This window comes from Acinonyx jubatus, chromosome B2 (assembly GCF_027475565.1).
Source record: "Acinonyx jubatus isolate Ajub_Pintada_27869175 chromosome B2, VMU_Ajub_asm_v1.0, whole genome shotgun sequence".
NCBI lineage: Eukaryota > Metazoa > Chordata > Mammalia > Carnivora > Felidae > Acinonyx > Acinonyx jubatus.
The window spans coordinates 122,411,138-122,419,855 of NC_069385.1; positions in this window are offsets into that span (position 1 = coordinate 122,411,138).

Genomic DNA, 8,718 nt, shown 5'->3' on the forward strand with positions numbered 1-8,718 from the left:
CAACCAGACCATATATTTGAACAACATTCATATGGGCAAAGATTAAACATCCACAAACCTTTAAAACAATTTTCATCTCTCTAAGCCTCAATTACCTCATCTCTAAAATAGGCATAATGGTGGGGTCTATCTCATAATACTGAAGGATTTATAGAGATAATGTTACTAAAACACTCAACAAAGTGCTTCCTTAGCTTTTAGCAAGTGCTCTTAAAGTACTGGTTTAACTTTCATTAACTGAGAGTTATTTATAGCATCCTTCAGATTTTGTTGCTCATAATCCTCATAACAGTATTAAAAGTTAGGTGCCATTATTATTCCTATTTTTAAAATGAAAAAAATAAATGCCCAGGGATGCAAAGTAACTTGGGCAAGGCACATAGCCAGTAGGTGGCCCAGCTGGTATTTCAATCCAGAGGATTTGACTTCAGAGTCTATAACCTGTTTCACAAATGCAGTTGACATGTAATAAGTAATGTTAATATGATCTCTTCATTTAAATAGAATAATTGGTATTTGGGTACATGTATTGGGAAAATTATTTTATAAAAGACTTCATTTTACTATAAAGTGAAATACATCAAAATGTAAACCTACTGAGCATGACATTGGTCCCAAAACTAATACTTTGGAGATATATGTACAGTAATTTAGAGGTGCTTTATACTTACATATGACCCATATTATTATAAAATATGGTCTAAGAAAGTTTGAGGTCAAGTTTCCTTTTTTTCTTCTCAATAAATTTCTTACTCAACATAAATTGTCTAAAACTATTGTGTGAGGTTGGTGTTCCATACTTGTTACTGTTGTTAAGGATATCTGAGCTATTTTTTATTACTGGAAAGCACCGAGTTTTGTTTTTGTTTTTGTTTTTTCTAACATTTATTTTATTTTTGACAGATAGAGACTGAGCATGAGTGGGAGAGGGAGACACAGAATCCCAAGAAGGCCCCAGGCTCTGAATGGGGCTCGAACTCATGAACTGTGAGATCATGACCTGAGTTTGATGCTTAACTGACTGAGACACCCAGGCACCCCTGATTTTTTTTTGTGAGAGATTTAAAGTGTACTTAAAGTAATAGAAAATAAAGGAAAGTGCTCAAACATACCACCACCCAGCTTTGTCAGACTTTTATGTTTGATAAATTTCGACACTATTTAATTAAAACTCTTAGGAAAATAGGGATAGAAAGGAAATTCTTGAATTTAAAATACATAGCTACACACATTCCACAACTAACAGATTTTGTGTGTTGTTCCTTTTAAGGCTGATAATGCCTACACAAGAATGACCGCTCAGCATCCTGTGTCCACTGTTGCTCTGGGCTTGGAGGACTCAGCTACAGCCAGGGAAAAAAGGAAACCATAAAACTGGAATCACTCCCTTTGTGGTGGTGGCAATGAGTTTTGTTGTTATTTTCTAGTTTAATTGAAAGTTTGCTAGAGAACATGGTCTGTGTAATAATAATTCTTTGATTTTGTTGAGACTTGCATTTGGGGCAAATGTGTGGTCAATTTTAGGCAATGTTCCATTCATACTTGACTAGAATGTGATCTTTTAACTTGGGGGCACGGAACTCCTTATATTACAGTTAAGATGGTTGATCTTATTAATTGCATAGCTAGACACGGTGTAAAAACTGTTCATTGTGCTCCTAACCCTTTAATTCCTAATCTTTATGAGGGTCCTCTGTGCCCAAAAGACCCAAATTGTCACTGATTGTCCCTGCTTTGAGCCAGGCATCACCAAGAATTATCTTAAACTCGATTAAGCTACATAATCAGAGAATTAATTTGATTGACCCTTTGGGTGCTTGAATTTCTTTTGCAAAGATCCCACTAAGCAGCATGAACCCTCCAGGACTGGGGTGCCTGGCCTCTGGGAGAACAACCTGCTGGGATGGGAGGTCTCAGGAGCTCTCACTCAGTTGTTTTCCACACCACGGGTAAATGGCTGCAAAAAGTCAGGGCAAAAAGTCTTGACTTTTTAAAGATATTATTTACCAGTTCTTTCAACAAGTATTAGTTGAGCACCTGCTGTTCTAGTGCCTTGAGGTAAACTGTGATTTCATTCTACCCCCAAAGTAATTCCATGCTTTAGAGGAAGAGGGAGAGAGTAAATGCAAATACTAATTATTTAAATCCCAGGTTGCACTAGTTTAAATGAATCTAAGATTTATGGCTCTTTTATGCCATACAACTGAATCCCAATGCCTCCTGTCATGCCTTTTCTTCTCTTTGCTTCCAATAGTAAATATTTTGTCATAATAAAAAGTGACTTTATGAATGGTTTCTCCCCAAATCTCACATCAAGTTGATGGCAGGGTCAGCTTTTCAAACTTCTTTCAACAAAGTGTCTCGTCCCTGGCCCTACCCATGCTTCTCTTTCACATGTGTGCATGTGGGAGTGCACACACACACACACACACACACACACACACACTTGTCACATCTTATCATTTATGACCCCCAAACAGATCAGGCATTTTCTTTACGTGTGCTATTTTCTCTGCTACTGTCTCTTTCTATCATCTATTCATTGTAAAATATATTTATTAAGTGCCATAGTTCTAAGCACATCTATGGAATACAAAAGGGAATAAAATCAGCAAAAATCCCTGTCCCAAAGAGCTTCACATTCCAATGACTCATCATCATTATTGCTACCATCTATTGAGCACTTCCTGTATGCTAGACTCTGTTCTAGCTGCTTTACCTATGCATTATCTCTAATTCTCATAATTTCCCTGCAAGATGATTTATTAATCCCATTTAACAGGTGAAGAAATTGAATCTCATATAGAATAATGAGTCACCTGATTCCAAAGTCTTCACTGTTTCATACCATGGTGATAATCTTCCAGCTGACCAAAACAAACAGCTTGCTTCTTTGTGAAATCTTTGCTGACCCCCTTTACCCCTGAGCCTCCTACCCATCTTCATGATGTCACTGGGCTTCTGCTATAGTTACCTGCGAAGCATCTGTCTCTCCTGGGTCAATCAAGCTGCAGATCAGAGAACGTTCATCACGGTATTGTCAGTGCTCAGCACAGTACCAGATCACATTAAAATAAGAGATATTGAATTACTAAACAAATGCCTTCTGGCCAACCTTAGTCCTCAAGCATCTTCAGGGAAGCCACCCATCAGAGGTGATGGTAATTGTCTCAAGGTTGTACAAACAGATTGGGAACTTCTTTCCCTATTTGCTCTTGTTCTGCCATTATTCTTCACAATAAGCACCTAAAATGCTGAGTCATGCAGCTGGGTGGAGTATTCTAACCAACTTAAATGAGACAATGTACTTGTGTAAAATCATATATAATAAAAGATGATACAATGTAATAAAAAACAAAGCTGGTATTATTACTGTTGTTTAAGCAAGTTTTTGGCCTTTTAGCTAACAAAACCCCATAAGCCCCATTAGACAGCTGTTCATTTTGTCTTAAGTACTGCAGTTTTACTCCAAAAACTTTATCTATATTCTTCCTCTATAAAGTCATAAATGAAGTTTAGTTTTCAAAATCAAGATTAATTTTGCTTAGCAAAACACATTCCTAAAATATTTTCCAAACTTAATAACTGATGTTCTAAACTCCAATCTTCTTTTTCTTCAAAGCAATTTGCAAATCACTAGATAAGAAACAATCATGGCAAACATCTTCTATGCTTCATGTGTTCCAGGCACTTGTATAAATGGTATCCAACTACTATCCTCTTTTAATACTAAACTATGGTTTGGTTACTATTATTATCATTCCCATTGTATGTGTGAGGAGATAACTCAAGATCACTAAGTGGCAGACCCCGGATTTGAATCCAGGAGAGCAAATTCTGGAGTCCACAATTTACTTTTTAATTTCTCAATTAGATGGTTCAAAAATCAAAACAATCTAAAGAGGTATACTGTGAAGAGTCTTGCTCCCACTACAGTCTGCCTGTTTTCTCTTTGCCCACTGACTTCAACTCCAATATGCAGGTAGCACTTTTATTAGTTTCTGGTGTATCCTTTTTGAGTTTTTAATGTGAATGCCAGCACATAAAAATAATATGTTCTCATGTTCCTCCCTTTCTTACACAAAAGGTAGTGTGTTACACACACTTTGCTTTTCTCTGTTAATAATGAGTCTTTGAGATCTTTCCACATCAGTTCATAAATAAGCCTTCTCAACCTTTATACATACATATTTTGTCATATGGGTGTGCCATAGCTTCTTTCTTTTTAATATTTTTATTTATTTTTGAGACACAGAGAGTCAGAGCACGAGCAGGGGAAGGGCAGAGAAAGACGGAGACACAGAATCCGAAGCAGGCTCCAGGCTCTGGGCTGTCAGCACAGAGCCCAACGTGGGGCTTGAACTCACACACCGCAAGATCATGACCTGAGCCGAAGTCAGACACTCAACCGACTGAGCCACCCAGGCGCCCCGCCGTAGCTTCTTTAACCAGTTCTGTATTGATGGAAATTAGATTGTTTCAATTTTCATTGCTTCTACATTGTTGCCTCAAATAATCTTGTTGTCCATCTTTTCCTATACGTTTGGTGTATCTGCAGGGTAAATATCCAGAAGAGGGATTTTCAGGTCAAAAAACAAGTGTTTTTATGATTTTCTTAATATTGACAAATTCCTCTGAAAATTGACTAATTTACATATCTTCCTGCAAATGCCTATTTTCTTGAAGCCAACAGAATGTGCTATTAAATGTACTTGAATTTTTGCCCATTTACAGGTGAAAAAAAGATACCTCATTGAATTCGTATTTCTCTTATTACCAATGAGGTTGAACATCTTCTCACATGTTAAGGCTTGTTCATCATGTTTTCTTTTCCATTCTTTTTTCTTGTTTGTATCCCTCACTCACTTTTCCATTGGTTTATTGCTCTTTTTCTTAATGAAATCTTGGATGTTCTTTAAACCATTTTGCTATGGTTTAAACTTCCCAGAAAAGCTGAAGGCAGTATTACTAATGTTATTGAAATGTTTTAAGTACAGTTAAAAGACCTCCCTGATTACTTTAAAAAAAATTTATTTTTTTTTGAGAGAGAGAGAGCACCATGAGTAGAGGAGGGAGACAGAGGATCTGAAGTGGGCTCTGTGCTGACAGCAGAGAGCCCAATAGAGGCTTGAACTCATGAACTGAACTGCGAGATCATGACCTGAGCCAAAGTCAGAGGCTTAACTGACTGTGCCACCGAGGCACCCCATCACTGATTACTTTTAACATTAAACTCTATTCTTCAAATAAAATAATTCATATTAATATTCTATAAACTCTAGTCTGTTAGTTATTCATTAATATAATAGAGACAAAGAAAGACAATAATGTAAAAATGTAAATAATTAAGATTCAGATCTCAAGAATTTCACTAACAAGAGATTGATTAATCGTAAAAACCTTTCATGTTTACTCAGCTGATAAATAACCATTTCAAGAGTGAGGAAATAAAAGAAAATTAAAATATTTTTCTTATGTCACCTTTCTGAAGCATGTGCAAATTATATTTAGTGTCTAGATTTCTCTGAATTTCTAAAACACTGTGTAATTTTTAAAAATTTCAAAGCACTCTTAAACTCATCGGCAATCAACAGACCATCTCCTTAGAGACAAGAACTGAGCAGTTGCCCATAGCAACCATCCTAACCCTTCTGACTATTTATATCTCCAATCCCCAGATCTCAGGCAACTGGTTGTTTTGGATTGTAGGTACTCAAAACTGTAGGAAACACTTTGCAATTTCTACCCATCGGTGCATCTTTAAATACCAGATTAAATTCATAGTCTCTCCCCATTTCTCTGGTCTGGGGAAAAGGAAGGTGAATGAGTCCAGGGTCTTCAGAGCCTGTACTGGAGACAGAGCTCAACCAAGAGCTGCTACAAGGTCAGAATCAAAGGTGAAGGGTTAAGGCCACCTACCAGATCAAGGTGTTCAATGTCTCTGTGATTATTTGGTTATAAAAAGCTGGCAGAGTACTCCTGTACCCCTTGGGTAAATTCCCAGCGGTGCTATTGCTGGGTCATAGGGTAGTCTATTTTTAATTTTTTGAGGAATCTCCACACTGTTTTCCAGAGCAGCTGCACCAGTTTGCATTCCCACCAACAGTGCAGGAGGGTTCCCGTTTCTCCACATCCTCGCCAGCATCTATAGTCTCCTGATTTGTGCATTTTGGCCACTCTGACTGGCGTGAGGTGATATCTAAGTGTGGTTTTGATTTCTATTTCCCTGATGAGGAGCGACGTTGAGCATCTTTTCGTGTGCCTGTTGGCCATCCAGATGTCTTCTTTTGAGAAGTGTCTATTCATGTTTTCTGCCCATTTCTTCACTGAATTATTTGTTTTTCAGGTGTGGAGTTTGGTGAGCTCTTTATAGATTTTGGATACTAGCCCTTTGTGCAATATGTCGTTTGAAAATATCTTTTCCCATTCCGTCGGTTGACTTTTAGTTTTGTTGATTGTTTCCTTTGCTGTGCAGAAGCTTTTTATCTTCATGAGGTCCCAATAGTTCATTTTGCTTTTAATTCCCTTGCCTTTGGGGATGTGTCAAGTAAGAAATTGCTGTGGCATGGATGGAACTGGAGAGTGTTATGCTAAGTGAAATAAGTCATACAGAGAAGGACAGATTCCATATATTTTCACTCCTATGTGGATCCTGAGAAACCTAAAAGAAGACCATGGGGGAGGGGAAGAAAAAAAATGGTTAGAGAGGGAGGGAGCCAAAACATAAGAGACTCTTAAAAACTGAGAACAAACTGAGGGTTTATGGGGGATAGGAGGGAGGGGTTGGTGGGTGATGGGTATTGAGGAGGGCACCTGTTGGGATGAGCACTGGGTGTTGTATGGAAACCAATTTGACAATAAATTTCATAATAAAAAAAAAAGCTGGCAGAACCAGGACACTTCTCCAAAAAACATACACTTACATTAATACATGTAAGATGTATATATTGAGTGCTAACAGGGCAGGGCATGTGTATAGGCGTGTCTTTTGAGAAAAATTCTGAAGCCCACAAATCCCACTGAGGGATCAAAACCAAACACCTACAAGGTGATAAGGGCCTCTGGTAAATCCAGTCATAGCAGGATTTGAGTAGAAATTTCCCTACTGGAGTGATTTGCTGATGTAAGTAATATGACACTTCCTTATTTGTGTCTTTGGGTTTCTTGACATAGCAGCAAGATTTTTTTTAAGCCAATCACAGTCCTATAATTCCATTATATTAGAAAATAGATTCAAGCCTTTCTAACTCCTCTTCTTTGGGAGTTAAGAAATTGTTTGCACACACTCTCAAATCTATAATGGGTGCAATATTTATGTACATGGAGCATAGGGTTAGGTTCATTTATCATATAATCCACAAACAACTCCTGCATGAGTCAGTAAAAACTTGTAGTCAGGTTTGTTCTATATTACATGGGGAAATCATGATGAGTGAAGAATGAATGTTAATCGTGCACATTTACAATTTAACAGATAATATAAAGTAACATTGATGATATCCACTAATTATTTATACCACAATGACCAACACAACAACCACAACCAGAAGCAATGTTTCCTCCTTTTCACATTTCACTTTCATGGCTGATTCTCCCCTCTAAACCCAAAATGCAAAGCTATCCTTCAGTGCAAGATGTCATTTCATTTCAGACTGACTCCCACAAATTGTATTCACAATGAAGTACAAAGCTGTACCCTGGGAGCCCTACCGTAAGGGAGGAGTGTTTCCCAGTGATCTGAAGACAGTGGGCTAGAGCATGTCCCTTCATGACATTATCCCAATGACCTTGAAACAAAAGCTCATCTTCAAGAGATCAATGTTTTGATCTTAGCATTGATAGAATACTACATATAATATCCTAGACCACCTGATATGGCCCCTGCCTCCCCTTCTGGTATCTCTTCACCTTGTTCTCCTTGCATCTGTGCCCCAGCCACATAAGGCTTCCTTCAATTCTGCAAACACACAGTGCTCCTTCCTGTTCAAGGCCACCTGTAGACCTTCATCTCTTCCCTCTGTTTTCACTCCCACCAGCCTTTGCTTTGGTTAGCTAACATCCCCAGAATCCCAGAATACTTGTAACTTTTGAACAATGCTTCCTTGACCCCCAGTTTCTCCTTGTAGCATTTAAAAAATTACTTGGTATTTGAATTCCCTGCCAGAATGTGAAATCTATGAAGGCAGAGACACACTTTGTCTTATTCTACTCTGCCTCTAGCAGCTAGCACATAAGGGACAACTGTTTTGTGAGTATATGATGTAGGCTGTGTTGTATTTGTCTTTATCATCACTGCCTGCATACAGGAAATACTAAATAAATGTCTTCTCAGTGAATGGATGGATAAATCAATGAAAGACTTCACATAAATACAATTTGGCACTAAAACATCTAATATAAATATTAAATATTTTTTTTATTTTATCCATTAAGTTACATTCAGGTCATTTTTCTCCCACATGGGTTCTTGGAAATTCTATTGTAAAAACCAACAATTCTAGGGTGACTGAAAAATTCCCAAGCCCACAAAGAGCTGACTTGGAATCTTTTTATGGGTAAGTATCACTTCTCCCAGAATTGGACTTCTTTTAGGGAGTGACTCATTGTTCCCAAGATCAGAGACGTTTCTCATTGGGCTGGTATTGTGCCCCTTTTCTGAACTTTGTTGATTTTTCTTTCTTTCCTTCTTTCTTTTTAAAAAATAAGTTTGGCCCAAAG